Source organism: Pleurodeles waltl, chromosome 5, assembly GCF_031143425.1.
Source record: "Pleurodeles waltl isolate 20211129_DDA chromosome 5, aPleWal1.hap1.20221129, whole genome shotgun sequence".
Taxonomy (NCBI): domain Eukaryota; kingdom Metazoa; phylum Chordata; class Amphibia; order Caudata; family Salamandridae; genus Pleurodeles; species Pleurodeles waltl.
The window spans coordinates 1,474,631,245-1,474,646,632 of record NC_090444.1 but is presented as its reverse complement, the minus strand read 5'-3'; the positions used below and the strand labels follow the sequence as shown (position 1 = coordinate 1,474,646,632).

At 48.3% G+C, this 15,388-nt stretch overlaps 1 protein-coding gene across 6 annotated transcripts in view; it reads left to right on the top strand.

Moving 5' to 3' along the window:
• The window catches only part of LOC138296535 (isoaspartyl peptidase/L-asparaginase-like), a 1,292,011-nt gene that overhangs the window by 441,117 nt on the left and 835,506 nt on the right, over positions 1-15,388 (top strand). The gene's annotated exons all lie outside the window — the stretch shown is intronic.

The window sequence follows — 15,388 nt, the reverse complement described above, 5'->3', positions numbered from 1 at the left end:
TCTGAAGCTCGCAATCCTAGAAACTTTAGATCTCTTTTCCCACACAGCACATATGGCATCTGTCCACTTCTTTTCTTATTACGCTCCTGATTGCCTTCATATACTGTTTCCTGTACGGTATATACAACTAGCTGGCTGGCCACTGTTCCTTGTCTATTAATTATAATCATGTTAAGGCTTTGTGAGCCACATTCAACTCTTTACTTCATTTCAGTATGCAAACAATCCTCCTTTCATTCATAAAACACATGTCGTATTAATGCTGAATTTCTCCTTGATTTACAAAATAATCTATTGTCATCTGCAGTGATTTATGATCGCAACAAATTTGCTTCCCTACATTCTTATTTTTCATACAGGAGAAGAACTCAGAAAAAATGGCATACTCAATGAAAGATGAGGTCATTGTATTGCCATATGTATGACTGGCTGGCTGGTCACTGTTCGTTCTCTATTCATGATAATCATATTAAGGCTTTTGAGGCTGCATCCAGTATTCCCATGTAATCTCCTTTACCAAGACTATTAGCATCATTCCTCCTGCCAGTCGACCAAAATGTATCTGTGTGTGTGTGTGTGTGTCTGTGTGTGTGCGGGTGTGTGTGTGTTTGTGTGTGTGTATATATCTATATCTATCTATCTATCTATCTATCTATCTATCTATCTATCTATCTATCTATCTATCTATATCTATATATATATATATCAATATTTATATATGGACTTGATTCGCATGTGCTTTGAATGTTGTCTCACTCTTTTTAGCATGCCTTCTTGGTTAACCAGTTTTATTTCAATTTTCCCCCATGTCAGGATGGAACTGTTTCACATCAGGTTTGATAGGATACAATTTAATTTCCTTCGTCCCAAGAGTACTTATTTTCTTTTCTTCTGTACATATCCCTCAAAGGTCATTTTGGAATTCTCACTCACTTGTAAAACCTTTAAGGGATCATATTGTCACTTTAATACTTCTTTGTTTGCAATGCTGTCTGTGGCAGAAGCATTCATCAAGAGGTTACATTTCCATGTAGTATCTGGCGCTCTAATGCAGACCTTATTCTGGGACGTATTACCTAAGTGAAAGACTCGCTGTACCTTTTCGGGATTTTGTTCCTCTTCAATTTATGGGCACACATTATTTGCTCTTTTGGACAAGATCAAAAATACCTTCTCAATTTTTTAATTCTCATCTTTCTTCCTCCTGTTCTCCTTAGTTTAATTTGTTGATGCTTTTAAAGTCATCATTATCAGTCTTATTGTCCTCAATAACCTTGTGCTCATCTTCCAGTATATGATTGAATTCAAAATAATCTCTGGACTAATATTTCATTTCTCCACGTTTATCCTTTCCATTTGAAGCATATCATCACAGCTTTTGGGGTATAACAAATCAGTTGTTTCTGGAATCTGTAATCGTTATCACCTTCAATATGATTGCATGAAACACATTTTTCACCCCATGGCCTTCCTAGCTTAAGTTCTAATAAATGTTGCAGTATCGATCAGTATTATGGTTAGAGTCTTTCACGATGCTAGACATAATTATAATCAATTTAGGTTGGAATGCAATGTATTTTGAATTGGCAGCATAAATGGAAGAACCTATTGTTGGATCAATTCCCATCTGGGGTGAGGGATTGCTTCCTAATCTCCTACCGGATGACAATCTGGTTTTATACAGTGATATATAGCCATTTTTGATTGCAGAGTGTGTCATGTACAGAAAGGAAAATCTGCTTTATTTTGGGAATGAGATCTTACCACAGGCCTTATTCTTTGTATCTACTTTCAATACTGGACTGCAAGTTCCTTTTATCTCAAATTTCCCAAGTAACCTAGAGCAAAGGGGCATGTCCTTCTTTTCCTTCTGGTCTGGATCACATTTAACTGTCTGTTTTGAAAATAGATGTATCACTCACTATCTTGTAATCAACATTTTGCTTATTGATCACGGGTCTCTTTAACCCCTTCGTTGCCAGGCTTTTTCCCCCTCAGGTGCCAAGTCTTTTTTTGGCTATTTGGGGCAGTTCGCGCTTAGGCCCTCATAACTTTTTGTCCACATAAGCTACCCACACCAAATTTGCGTCCTTTTTTTCCAACATCCTACGGATTCTAGCGGTACCCAGACTTTGTGGGTTCCCCTGAAAGAGACCAAGAAATTTGCCAAAATACAGCAATAATTTCTTTTTTTTTTAAATGGGAAAAAAGGGCTGCAGAAGAAGGCTTGTGTTTTTTTCCCTGAAAAATGGCATCAACAAAGGGTTTGCAGTGCTAAAATCACCATCTTCCCAGCATTCAGGAACAGGCAGACTTGAATCAGAAAACCCCAATTTTCAACACAATTTTGGCATTTGAATGGGACATACCTCATTTTTACTATTTTATGTGCTTTCAGACTCCTTCCAATTAGTGACAGAAATAGGTGTGAAACCAATGCTGGATCCCAGAGAGCTAAACATTTCTGAAAAATAGACAAAATTTTAAACTCAGCAAGGGGTAATTTGTGTAGATCCTACAAGGGTTTCCTACAGAAAATAACAGCTGAATTAAAAAAATATTGAAATTGAGGTGAAAAAAACAGCAATTTTTCTTAATGTTTTACTCTGTAACATTTTCCTGCGATGTCAGATTTTTGAAAGCAATACACTGTTATGTCTGCTGGACTCATCTGGTTGTGGGGATATATAGGGCTTGTAGTTTCATCAAGAACCCTAGGTAACCAGAGCCAATAAATGAGCTGCACCTTGCAATTGGTTTTCATTCTATAAAGGATACACAGCAATTTATTTGCTGAAATATAAAGAGTAAAAAATAGGTATCAAGAAAACCTTTATTTTTCCAAAATGAGCAAAAGATAAGGTGTTGAGAAGCAGTGGTTATTTGCACATCTCTGAATTCCGGGGTGCTCATACTAGCATGTGAATTACAGGGCATTTCTCAATTAGACGTCTTTTTTACACACTGTCTTTCATTTGGAAGGAAAAAATGAAGAGAAAGACAAGGGGCAATAACACTTGTTTTGATATTCAGTGTTCCCCTAAGTCTCCTGATAAAAATGATACCTCACTTGCGTGGGTAAGCCCAATGCTCGCGACAGGAAACGCAACATGGACACATCACATTTTTACATTGAAATCTGATGTGTTTTTTGCACTATGCCTAGCTGTAGATTTTGGCCTCTAGCTCAGCCGGCACCCAGGGAAACCTAGCAAACCTGCAAATTTTTTAAAACTAGACACGTAGGGGAATCCAAGATGGGGTGACTTGTGGGGCTCTCACCAGGTTCTGTTACCCAGAATCCTTTGCAAACCTCAAAAATTGGCTAAAAAAACACTTTTTCCTCTCATTTCGGTGACAGAAAATTCAGGAATCTGAGAGAAGCCACTAATTTACTTCCACCCAGCGTTCCCCAAAGTCTCCCTATAAAAATGGTACCTCACTTGTGTGTGTAGGCCTAGTACCCGCAACAGGAAATGCCCCAAAACACAATGTGGACACATCACATTTTCCCAAAGAATACAGAGGTGCTTTTTGCAAAGTGCCTAGCTGTGGATTTTGGCCTCTAGCTCAGCCGGCACCTAGGGAAACCTTCCAAACCTGTGCATTTATTTAAAATAGACACCTAGGGAAATCCAAGATGGGGTGACTTGTTGGGCTCTCACCAGGTTCTGTTACCCAGAATCCTTTGCAAACCTCAAAATGTGGCTAGAAAAATACTTTCTCCTCACATTTTGGTGACAGAAAGTTCTGGAATTTGAGAGGAGTCACAAATTTCCTTCCACCCAGCATTCCTCCAAGTCTCCCGATAAATATGATACCTCCCTTGTGTGGGTAGGCCTAGTGCCTGCAACAGGAAATGTCCCAAAACACAACGTGGACACATCACATTTTCCCAAAGAAAACAGAGGTGTTTTTTGCAAAGTGCCTACCTGTGGATTTTGGCCTCTAACTCAGCTGGCACCTAGAGAAACCTACCAAACCTGCGCATTTCTGAAAACTAGACACCTAGAGGAATCCAAAATGGGGTGACTTGTGGGGCTCTCACCAGGTTCTGTTACCCAGAAGCCTTTGCAAACCTCAAAATGTGGCTAGAAAAATACTTTCTCCTCACATTTCGGTGACAGAAAGTTCTGGAATCTGAGAGGAGTCACAAATTTCCTTCCACCCAGCGTTCCTCCAAGTCTCCCGATAAATATGATATCTCACTTGTGTGGGTAGGCCTAGTGCCTGCAACAGGAAATGCCCCAAAACACAACGTGGACACATCACATTTTCCCAAAGAAAACAGAGTAGTTTTTTGCAAAGTGCCTACCTGTGGATTTTGGCCTCTAACTCAGCCGGCACCTAGAGAAACTTACCAAACCTGCGCATTTTTGAAAACTAGACACCTAGAGGAATCCAAAATGGGGTGACTTGTGGGGCTCTCACAAGGTTCTGTTACCCAGAATCCTTTGCAAACCTCAAAATGTGGCTAAAAAAATACTTTCTCCTCACATTTCGGTGACAGAAAGTTCTGGAATCGGAGATGAGTCACAAATTTCCTTCCACCCAGCGTTCCTCCAAGTCTCCCGATAAATATGATATCTCACTTGTGTGGGTAGGCCTAGTGCCCGCAAGAGGAAATGCCCCAAAAAACAACATGGACACATCACATTTTCCCAAAGAAAACAGAGGTGTTTTTTGCAAAGTGCCTACCTGTGGATTTTGGCCTCTAACTCAGCCGGCACCTAGAGAAACCTACCAAACCTGTGCATTTTTGAAAACTAGACACCTAGGGGAATCCAAAATGGGGTGACTTGTGGGGCTCTCACCAGGTTCTGTTACCAGAATCTTTTGCAAACATCAAAATTTGGCTAAAAAAACACTTTCTCCTCACATTTCGGTGACAGAAAGTCCTGGAATTTGAGAGGAGCCACAAATTTCCTTCCACTCAGCGTTCCCCCAAGTCTCCCGATAAAAATGATACCTCACTTGTGTGGTAGGCCTAGTACCTGCGACAGGAAATGCCCCAAAACACTATCTGGACACATCAAAATTATCAAATACAAAACAACCTGTTTTTTGGGGGGGGCACCTGCGTTTTTGGTCCTGGGCTCAGCAGCCATCTAAGGAAACCTACCAAACCCAGATATTTCTGAAAACTAGACACCCGAGGAAGTCCAGGGAGGTGTGACTTACGTGGATCCCCCAATGATTTCTTACCCTGAACCCTCAGCAAACATCAAATTCAGCTAAAAAAATCACTTTTTTCCCATAGTTCTGTGTGGGATCACCTCAACTGGACAAATTTCCAACCACCCAAAGTTCCCCTCAGTCTCCCAGTAAAAATGATACCTCACTGTCAAAATTGAGGGGGAACCAAAGCGGGTCCAAAAGGTCAGTTTGAAAAAAAACATCTTGAGGCTGACAAGTGCAGCAGAATTTTTATCGTTATAGATGGGACAAAGTTGCGTGGTAGGAATTTTGTGGATTCCTGCAGATTCCAGAAGGTTCCATCTAAAAAATGTGGGAAAATTGTGTGATTTCCAGGAAAGTTGGAGGCTTGCAGGGGATTGTGGGTAATAAAAAGGTGCGGGGTGCATGTGAAGCACACCACCCTGGAATCAAACAGATGTTTAGTTCTTACATGTGTCTGGGTCTTGAAGATGTTTCTACATGGCAGCGCCCTAAAGTAAAAATAAGTGCAGTCCTCACCATTCCAAGTGGGACAATTTTGAGAGTTACCAAGCTCTCATGGCCCAAATGTAAAACCAAAACCAAAAATAATCAAATGTCTTCTTTGTTGCAGTGGGATAAGATGTTTTAGTGTGCTGGGGGAGAGCTGAACTACTGTTACCCCCTTCAGTTGGGGTGGGGACATAACCAGGCCCATACTAGTTGGAAGACACCACCCCACTATTTTTTTTTAATTCCATGCCATCTAGTAGACTTTCTGATCCCCCTGGGTGTGATCGGGGGTAATTGCCCCATCTGCCCACTGGTGGGCAGTACAGCTTTGGCCCCATCTTCTTATTTTGAAAAAAAAATCTTCCCTGGTCTCTGGTGGGCTTTCTGCCCTTCTTGGGGGCAGATGGGCCTTCCAAAAATAGGCCGATCTGCCCCCAAAGGGGGCAGATATGGGCAACAGTAATTTGCCCCCATGGGGGGCGACCCCTGCCCAAGGGCCACCCCCCCAAACAAAACACACACATACACTCACACCAATCCCTGGTGTCTAGGGATTTCTGCCCCCCCTTTGGGGCAGGTTGGCCTAACAAAAATAGGCTGATCTGCCCCTGGGGGGCAGAAAAGGCCTAAATACAATTTGCCCTTGTCTACGGATTCACTCCCTATGTATATAAACATAAAGTAAATAAAAACATAGATATATCCCTGGTGTCAAGAGGTTTCTGCCCCCCCCTAGAGGCAGATCGGCCTAATTATATTAGGCCGATCTGCCTCCAAGTGGGTGCAGAAAAGGGCAAAAAATATTTTGTCCACCCGGGTAGCAGCCCTTGCCCAAAGGGCCGCTCCCCTTACGCGTAAGGATAATAAAAAATTATATTATGCGGATCTGCCCCCGGGGGGCAGAAATGGCCTAAAAACAATTTGGTCCCCCAGGGAGCGACCCTTGCTGAAGGGCTCGCTCCCTAGACATAAAAAAAAAATAAAAAAAAAAAAATGATCCCTGGTGTCTAGGTTTTTTCCCCCCCGTGGGCAGAAATGGCCTAAAATGTATTTGCCCCCCTGGGGAGCTGCCCCTGCCCAAGGGGCCGCTCCCCTCATGTCCATTTCAAAGTAAAAAAAAAAATCCCTGGTGTCTAGTGGTTTCTGCCCCCCTGGGGGCAGATCAGCCTATTTATGTTAGGCCGATCTACCCTCAGGGGGAGCATAAATGGCCTAAAAATAAATTGTCCCCTGTTGTCTAGGGGTGTTCTGCCCCCCCGGGGGCAGATCGGCCTAATCATATTAGGCCGATCTGCCCTCAGGGGGAGCATAAATGGCCTAAAAATTATTCCCCCCCGTGGGAGCGGCCCTTGCCCAAGGGGCCGCCCCCCTTATGTCCATTCCCAAAGAAAACAAAAATCCCTGGTGTCTAGTGGGCATTTCTGCTGCCTGATCGCATTGCTGGGAAGGATGGGGTAAGTGGATGACTTCCTCCACTGGTTCTGGAGGGGGCATTGTGCCCAGTGTGATTCATCCTCGGAAGGATGGGGTGAGTGGATGGCTTCTTCCGCTGGTTCCGGAGGGGGCATTGTGCCCAGTGTGCTTCATCCTGGGAAGGATGAGGTGAGTGGATGGCTTCTTCCACTGGTTGTGGAGGGGGCATTGTGGCCTGTGATGCAGATCTTGGGGAGTGCAAGGTCACAGTCTCTCACCTGGGTGTCAGACACACAGGATTTGCAGGGGCCAGGACGTACAACAGCCCATGGAGGCAGGACTACACAATGTCTGCCGGTGGTGACGGCTGCTCAGTGGTGGCAGTGACGGGGCTGGTGGAGGTGCTGGCAGTAGTGGGGGGAGGCTCCAGCCCATCCCCTGCAGCCTTGGATGGCTGAACCACCATGTTTGGTGGTGGGGGTTCAGAAAGAGTCCCAGCACCAGGCCTCCTGTCCTTCCTGCCTGCTGTGGCAGGCCCCTGGCCCTTCCTGGCAGCAGCCGGGGATTTCCCCTTGCCCTTCCCTCCTGCAGCTGGTGGTGCCTCCTTGCCCTTCTCTGTCGCAGCTGGTGGTGCCTCCTTGCCCTTCCTTGATGCACTTGTTGCAGGCACCCTGTCAGTGTTGCTTTCTGGTGCCCGGGATCCTCTCCCATCTGCAGTAGCTGTTGACACTACTGTGGCCGTGGACTGGGTGGCTGAGGTGCTCGCCTGGGTTCTGACCACCCTGGCCTGATGAGAAGGACAGGGGGAGTGGTAGGGAGGAGATCAAGGGTGGAAAGGAAAAGCTTCTTAGAGACATTAGTGCGGGAAGAGGGTGAAGGTTTGGGAGTGGAGGAAGAGGAAGTGGTTGTAGGAGGTGTCTGTCTGCTGTGTTTGGGTGCAGGTGCATGGGCTGGATGGTGTTGTGAGGTGGATGGCTGTTGGGTGTTTGAGTGCTTGCGTTTCTGTACTTTGGGAGGAGGGGGCACAGACCCAGTGGGAGAGGACACAGGGGACGTGTGCATATGTGGGGCGTGTAGTGATAGGCATGATGGTGGTAGTGGATGAGGATGTAGTGCATGCAGGTGTGAGTGTACACACTACTGGGTGGGAGGTGGACAAGGAGGAGGAGGTGGACACAGTGGATGCAGTGGATTTTGGTATGTCTGCATCTGGATGGTGTTTGTGTGAGTGCCTGTGGAATGATGTGTGGTGCTTGTGTTTGCCTGAACCCCTCCTGTGAGTTGCCCTGGGTGCATGCTGGTCTGCCTGTGTGCTTGGGATAGGTTGGGGTTGAGGGGAATGGGATTGGGCAGAGGAGGTTGGATGGGGGAGGCTAGAGAAAGGGACAATGGCTGCCATAGGAGAAGAGGCCAGAGACTGGATTGATCTGTATTGGGCCGCCACGCCAGAGTGAATGCCTTCCAGGAAGGCATTTGTTTGTTGCAAATGGGCTGCCAGCCCCTGGATGGCATTCGCAGTGGTTGACTGCCCAACAGAGATGGATCGCAGGAGGTCAATAGCCTCCTCACTCATTACAGCAGCAGGGCTAACTGGGGCAGGGCCTGAGGTGCCTGGGGCGAAGGAGATTCCCACCCTCCTGGGAGAGCGGGCACGGGAAACACGCTGAGAGGCTGCTTGGAGGGAGGTGCTGGTACGTGGGGTGGCGGCTGTACCTGTAGTTGGGGTGGGTACAGAGGAGTCTGCCACCAGCAGGGAGCTTCCATCGGAGGAGGTATCACTGTCAGAACTGTCCCCTCCAGTCTCTGCCGTGGTGCTCCCCTCTGTAGGAAAGTACCATTCTCCTTGTCATGTTACCCCCATTTTTACCTGTATGTCAGTATGTTTTTGCCTGTCTCACTGGGATCCTGCTGGTCAGGACCCCATTGCTCACAGTTTATGGCCTAATGTGTGTGTCTGTATAGTGCTGGACTGTGTCACTGAGGCTCTGCTAATCAGAACCTCAGTGCTTATGCTCTCTCTGCTTTTAAATTTGTCACTGTAGGTGATCAATTTCAATAGGCACACTGGACCCTCCTTATAAGTCCCTAGTATATGGTACCTAGGTACCCAGGGCATTGGGGTTCCAGGAGATCCATATGGGCTGCAGCCCAAGGACATGCCTGGGCGGTTGTGGGGAGGGAGGGAAGATGAGGAGAAAGAGGGAGGGAGGGGTACCGCCGCCTAGGGAGGGCAGTGAACAGCGGGTAGTGGGGGGGTAACGCCCACAGGGGGGCCCGGTGGGACACCCCAGTCATGTGAGGAGATCCAGCAGTCACAACCGCTGAGCCTGTGTGTGTGGGGTCTGATAATGGGGCTTTACATTGGGGTGGCTCTAACGCCCAGAGCGCTCAGTCTCAACAATATTACTGTACCCCTGGCACAAGGTATAGGGACAGGTCTATACAGCATTGAAACGATTGATCAGACATTCCAGCCCGATGCCCGGGGCCCCATGACCATCCCTCATATGTGCGTGCTTCTACATGTCGATATAGTGACTTCAATTCAGGGAGGACGGGTATCATCTTTGTTTTCCAGCTGATCTATGAAGAAATCCCATGTGTCAGTCCCCTTGACCACCACCCCCTGTCACGAAGTGTGCGTAATACCTGCCCCTCTGCTCTGGCCCAGTGCAACAATTCTGATGACCAGCGATGTATGTCTTGGGAGCATGGTGACTTCCATTGTATCGCTATGAGGTGTTTAAATGGAACGAACGCAAGGTCCACGCACCAGTGTGTCTGTTTCTCCTCTCTGCACCGCCGGCGCACCCCTAGCAGTCAGCATTCAGGCGTAGGGGATAGGGATAATCCCGACCAGACAGCCGTTTGCGCCGTGCAAATATACATCATGCCATATACAGAGCACCGGAGGGCAGCTCCATGTCATGTGGAGAAAATCGGCTTCTGATTTTCCGTATCTAGGGCAATCCGGGTTAGATTGTGGGAACATGCGCTTAATCCTGGCTGGGATTAGATATGTCTGGTGTAAGTAATTAAATTGAGTGTATCAGAAACGGGCATTTCGCGACACCTCTCGTATGGATGCGAGTGCCGTAGTTCATGCTTGCTTATTCAATGGTGGGGGCAAAACCGCCTCCCACCTAGTCCTCGCCTGTGTCTGCACCTCCTCAGGACAAGCCTGTAATGTTTAATATATCCAGGATATGTCGGATTCTGTGCCCGCTCCCAGTAACAACTCATGTAGAACCAATGTCGTTTGTGGTTCGTTGTTGCCGTTCCCCCATGTGTCGCGCACTAGACGCTGCAGCGCCCCGCATGCAATAAATCCGCCCCGCCCTAGGTTATATGAATTTGCTAGCGCCTTGTACGATAAAAAACGTCCCTCTCCGAAAATGTCTCCTAAAGTCTGTATACCCTTTGTGGACCAAGCAGCCAGACCATGTCGTCCACTTATCTTGCCTATTCTGGGGATGGCTAGCAGAGGGACCCTGGGTGACTACGGTGGTAACCGCCTTCCCGCCATCACGTACCGGTGCCAGACCCGATCAGCTACACTCATCAAGGTATTACTAAGGTGCGGCGGGCCGTCCCGACCAATATGCCATCTCAGTACGTCTGAGTGGCCCAGTGAGGCGCCCACCGTACGGCCCTCCAAGCCGAGAAGATTGAGAAGCCAACACATAATCCAATGTATCTGCGCCACTGCATAGTATAGTTCGAACTGCGGCGCGCCCATCCCCCTCTGCTCCAGCGGCAGATACATTTTGACTAGGGCCACCCACCTCCACTGCTCCATATAGATTCGGTCAACAGGCTGGTCAAAGGTTCGAAGAAGGTCTTAGGAAGCACTAGCGGCAAAGCCAAAAAACAATACAATACTTGGAGAAGGACAAACATTTTTGCAATTGCCACTCTCCCAAAGGGTGACAGCGGTAGTGAGCACCAGAAGGGTAATGAGCCTCTTATTGATCTAATCGTCCGACTCAGGTTTCCCTCCCTGAGATCCGTGACGTCATGATATATGTGTACCCCTAAGTATTTAAAAGTGATAGAACACCACGTCAGAGCGTACGCAGAGATCACAACCCTCTGAGGTTCCGTGATCGGCTGCATCGGGAATAAAGAAGATTTCAACCAATTTACTCATAGACCGGACAGGTTGCTGAAGGAGTCCAACAGGCGTAATAGATCCGGGAGGGAATTGGAGCAGTTACAAATATATATTAATGTGTCATCCGCATATAAGGAGACCATCTGATGTTCATTTTTCGTCTAGAATGCCCCAGTGTTGAGCCGTGCTTCGTAGCCGCACAGCTAGTGTCTCGATTGCCAGTGCAAACAGGAGTGGGGACAAGGGACAACCTTGTCTTGTGCCTCTACCTATTGCAAACTCCTCTGAGATAATCCCGCCAGTCTTGACTATTGCTTTCGGGTCAGTATATAGAATTGATACCCAGCGCATGAATATGTTGCCAAATCCCATGCGCTTCAGTGCTTCCATCAGGAAAGGCCAACCTAGTGTGTCGAATGCCTTTTCTACATCCAGAGAGACCGCGACACATGCGTAGTCTAGTTCTGGGGTTTCTGCTATAAGCCTCAGAAGACATCTGATATTAATGAAAGTGCTACGGCCGGGTAAAAAACCGGACTGATCCGGGTGAACCAGAATTGGCATCAGTGGTAGAAGGCGATTCGCCAACACCTTTCCCAGCAATTTACAGTCTGAGTTCAGCAGTGACTGGGGGCGATATGACCGAACATCAAGGGGGTCATGGCCTTTTTTATGAAGGACCACTATCACTGCCTCGTGCTGTGATCCAGGAAGATGACCCAACTCGAACGCCTCCATCAGCATTTCTAGGTATGGTGTAAGAGTCTGCGCAGAGAAAGTTTGATAGTACTCAGCTGGCAGACCGTCCCTCGCGGAGCTTTCTTATGGGTTAATTGTCGCAAAGCTTGTTAGATCTCATTCATTTCTATGGGTTTCTCTAATTCTAATAACTGTAGATCTGTCAGGCGAGTTAGCTGATACGCCTGAAAAAATTCCTCTATATGCTCCGGGGGCGGAGGGGGCCCAGCCGCATACAGGGTGCTGTAGTATTGTCTGAAAGCCTCATTTATTTACAACTGCGTATTGACTATGAATCCAGAATCCAAACGAATGGCACTTATTGGGGTGCATTGTTGCTCGGCTTTCACCAGCCAGGACAGCAGCCTGCTAGAGCGGTCCCCCTCGGAATGCAACCGAGCTATGTGATGTCAGTAATCAAATTGTCTTAGTCGCGAGTCAGCCTCAGCCCATTTTTTTTTCAGCCCAACCACTCCGCCCTGGTCCCTCACCCGACGCCACCCCCTGTTCCACCCTGCGCAGTTCCACCTCAATATTTTGTAGCTCTTGAGTTAATGTGTGATGGACCCCCCTGGCCACCGACACACTCATGCCCCTTACCACCACATTATGTCCGTCCCACTCAACCGCCCGTGATGAAACCGTCTGGGTATTTATATGGAAGTTTGAGTCTATACTTTCCACCAACTCCGCCCGGAAGGGGGGGTTGTGCAACAGGGACGGTTGCAAGCGCCAAGTGGGGATACATGTGATCGTCCTGCCCCACCACACAGTGGCAACCAGGGGACAGTGGTCCGATAGGAACTTGGCCACATACGATGCTCTATGAAGATGGTGAGTTAGCTCATATGAGTTCAACAATAAGTCTATACGAGTAAGAAGGTGGTGGACCGGGGAGAAGAAGGAGTATTCTCTATCCAGGGGATGCAATCCTCTCCAAACGTCATGAAGTCTCCTCTCTAGCATCCAAGTTTGCAGCACCTGAGATAGTCTCCTGCTGTGGGCGCCCTCGTGCGGCGGGTGAGATCTATCTGTAGCTACGTCTGGCACACAATTAAAGTCCCCTCCCCAAATACTGAACAGTGAAGGGCCCTGCATCAGCTGCGCAGAGGTGGATGACAGAAAAATATATTGGTGTTAGGTGCATATATACCTGTGATAGCCAGTTGTTTCCCATCCAATTCCCCTACCAAGTGGACATATCTGCCGTCCTCATCTATTTGTGTGTGCTTTACTGTATAAGGGACTCCGGGGGCGATCCATATAAACACTCCTCCCGCATATGCCGATGTTTTTGTGCCATATATCGATCCTGTTGGACTTTTGCTTATGCAGGGTCATCCCCAGTCTTTTTGTCTCCTGCCTCCTATTTTTTTCTGACCTGTTGCTGTTGGCTTTTGAACTCTGAGCACTTTCCCACTGCTAACCAGTGCTAAAGTGCATATGCTCTCCGTGTAAATTGTATGTAATTGGTTTATCCATGATTGGCCTATTTGATTTACTAGTAAGTCCCTAGTAAGGTGCACTAGAGGTGCCAGGGCCTGTAAATCAAATGCTACTAGTGGGCCTGCAGCACTGGTTGTGCCACCCACATAAGTAGCTCTGTAATCATGTCTCAGACCTGCCACTGCAGTGTCTGTGTGTGTATTTTTACACTGTAAATTTGACTTGGCAAGTGTACCCACTTGCCAGGCCTAAACCTTCCCTTTTCTTACATGTAAGGCACCCCTAAGGTAGGCCCTAGGTAGCCCCAAGGACAGGGTGCAGTGTATGGATAAGGTAGGACATATAGGTGGTCATTCTGACCCTGGCGGTCTTTGACCGCCAGGGCGGAGGACCGCGGGAGCACCGCCGACAGGCCGGCGGTGCTCCAATGGGGATTCCGACCGCGGCGGTAAAGCCGCGGTCGGACCGGCACCACTGGCGGGGTCCCGCCAGTGTACCGCGGCCCCATTGAATCCTCCGCGGCGGCGCAGCTTGCTGCACCGCCGCGGGGATTCCGACCCCCCCTACCGCCATCCAGATCCCGGCGGTCGGACCGCCGAGATCCGGATGGCGGTAGGGGGGGTCGCGGGGCCCCTGGGGGCCCCTGCAGTGCCCATGCCACTGGCATGGGCATTGCAGGGGCCCCCGTAAGAGGGCCCCTACAAGTATTTCACTGTCTGCTGCGCAGACAGTGAAATACGCGACGGGTGCAACTGCACCCGTCGCACAGCTTCCACTCCGCCGGCTCGATTCCGAGCCGGCTTCCTCGTGGAAGCCTCTTTCCCGCTGGGCTGGCTGGCGGTCTGAAGGCGACCGCCCGCCAGCCCAGCGGGAAAGTCAGAATTACCGCCGCGGTCTTTCGACCGCGGAACGGTAACCTGACGGCGGGACTTTGGCGGGCGGCCTCCGCCGCCCGCCAAGGTCAGAATGAGGGCCATAGTAATGTGGTTTATATGTCCTGACAGTGAAATACTGCCAATTTAGTTTTTCACTGTTGCAAAGCCTGTCTCTCTCATAGGATAACATGGGGGCTACCTTTAAATATAATTAAAGTGTAGATTCCCCTAGAGAATAGATGGACATGTGGAGTTTGGGGTCCCTGAACTCACAATTTAAAAAATACATCTTTTAGTAAAGTTGATTTTAAGATTGTGCGTTTGAAAATGCCACTTTTAGAAAGTGAGCATTTTCCTGCTTAAACCATTCTGTGACTCTGCCGTGTTTGTGGATTCCCTGTCTGGGTCAGTTTGACAGTTGGGTTGTTTTTCACCTCACACCAGACAGTGACACAAAGGGGGCTGGGATGTAACCTGCATTTCCTGATTAGCCATCTCTGCTAGGAGGGAGGGGTGGAGTGGTCACTCTCATCTGAAAGGACTGTGCCTGCCTCTGACAATGCCGGCTCCAACCCCCTGCTGTGTGTCTGATGACTTGCCTGGGCAAGGCAGGATTTCACAAGTAGGTGTGAGTTCCCTTTGAAGAAAGGTGACTTCAAAGACTAAAATGGGTATAAGAAGGGCACCCAAATCTACAGACTTTAGAAACACTTCTGGAACCAAGAGGAACCTCTGCCTGGAGAAGAGCTGATAGCTGAGGAAGACGTGCTGCCCTGCCTGTGACTGTGCTTTGTGGAGCTTTCCTGCAGTGCTGCTTCTGCCAGAGTAAGAGGGCAAAGACTGGACTTTGTGTGCCTTCCATCTTGTGAAGAAATCTCCAAGGGCTTGAGTTAGAGCTTGCCTCCTGTTGTTTGAAGTCTCAGGGACAGCAAAGACTTCTCTCTGCCAGCACCTGGAGTCTCTGGAGAGACTCCTGCTCTGACAAGTGGTGCCCTGTCCAGTCCCTGGGCCCTTGAAAGGAAAGCTGGTGGAAATCCAAGGAAATCGACTTCAGACGACTCCGGACCGACGCCGCTGCTGAATCCGGTAACGCCGCCTGCACCTGACGCCGTGACCTTCGCTGGAACGCGAC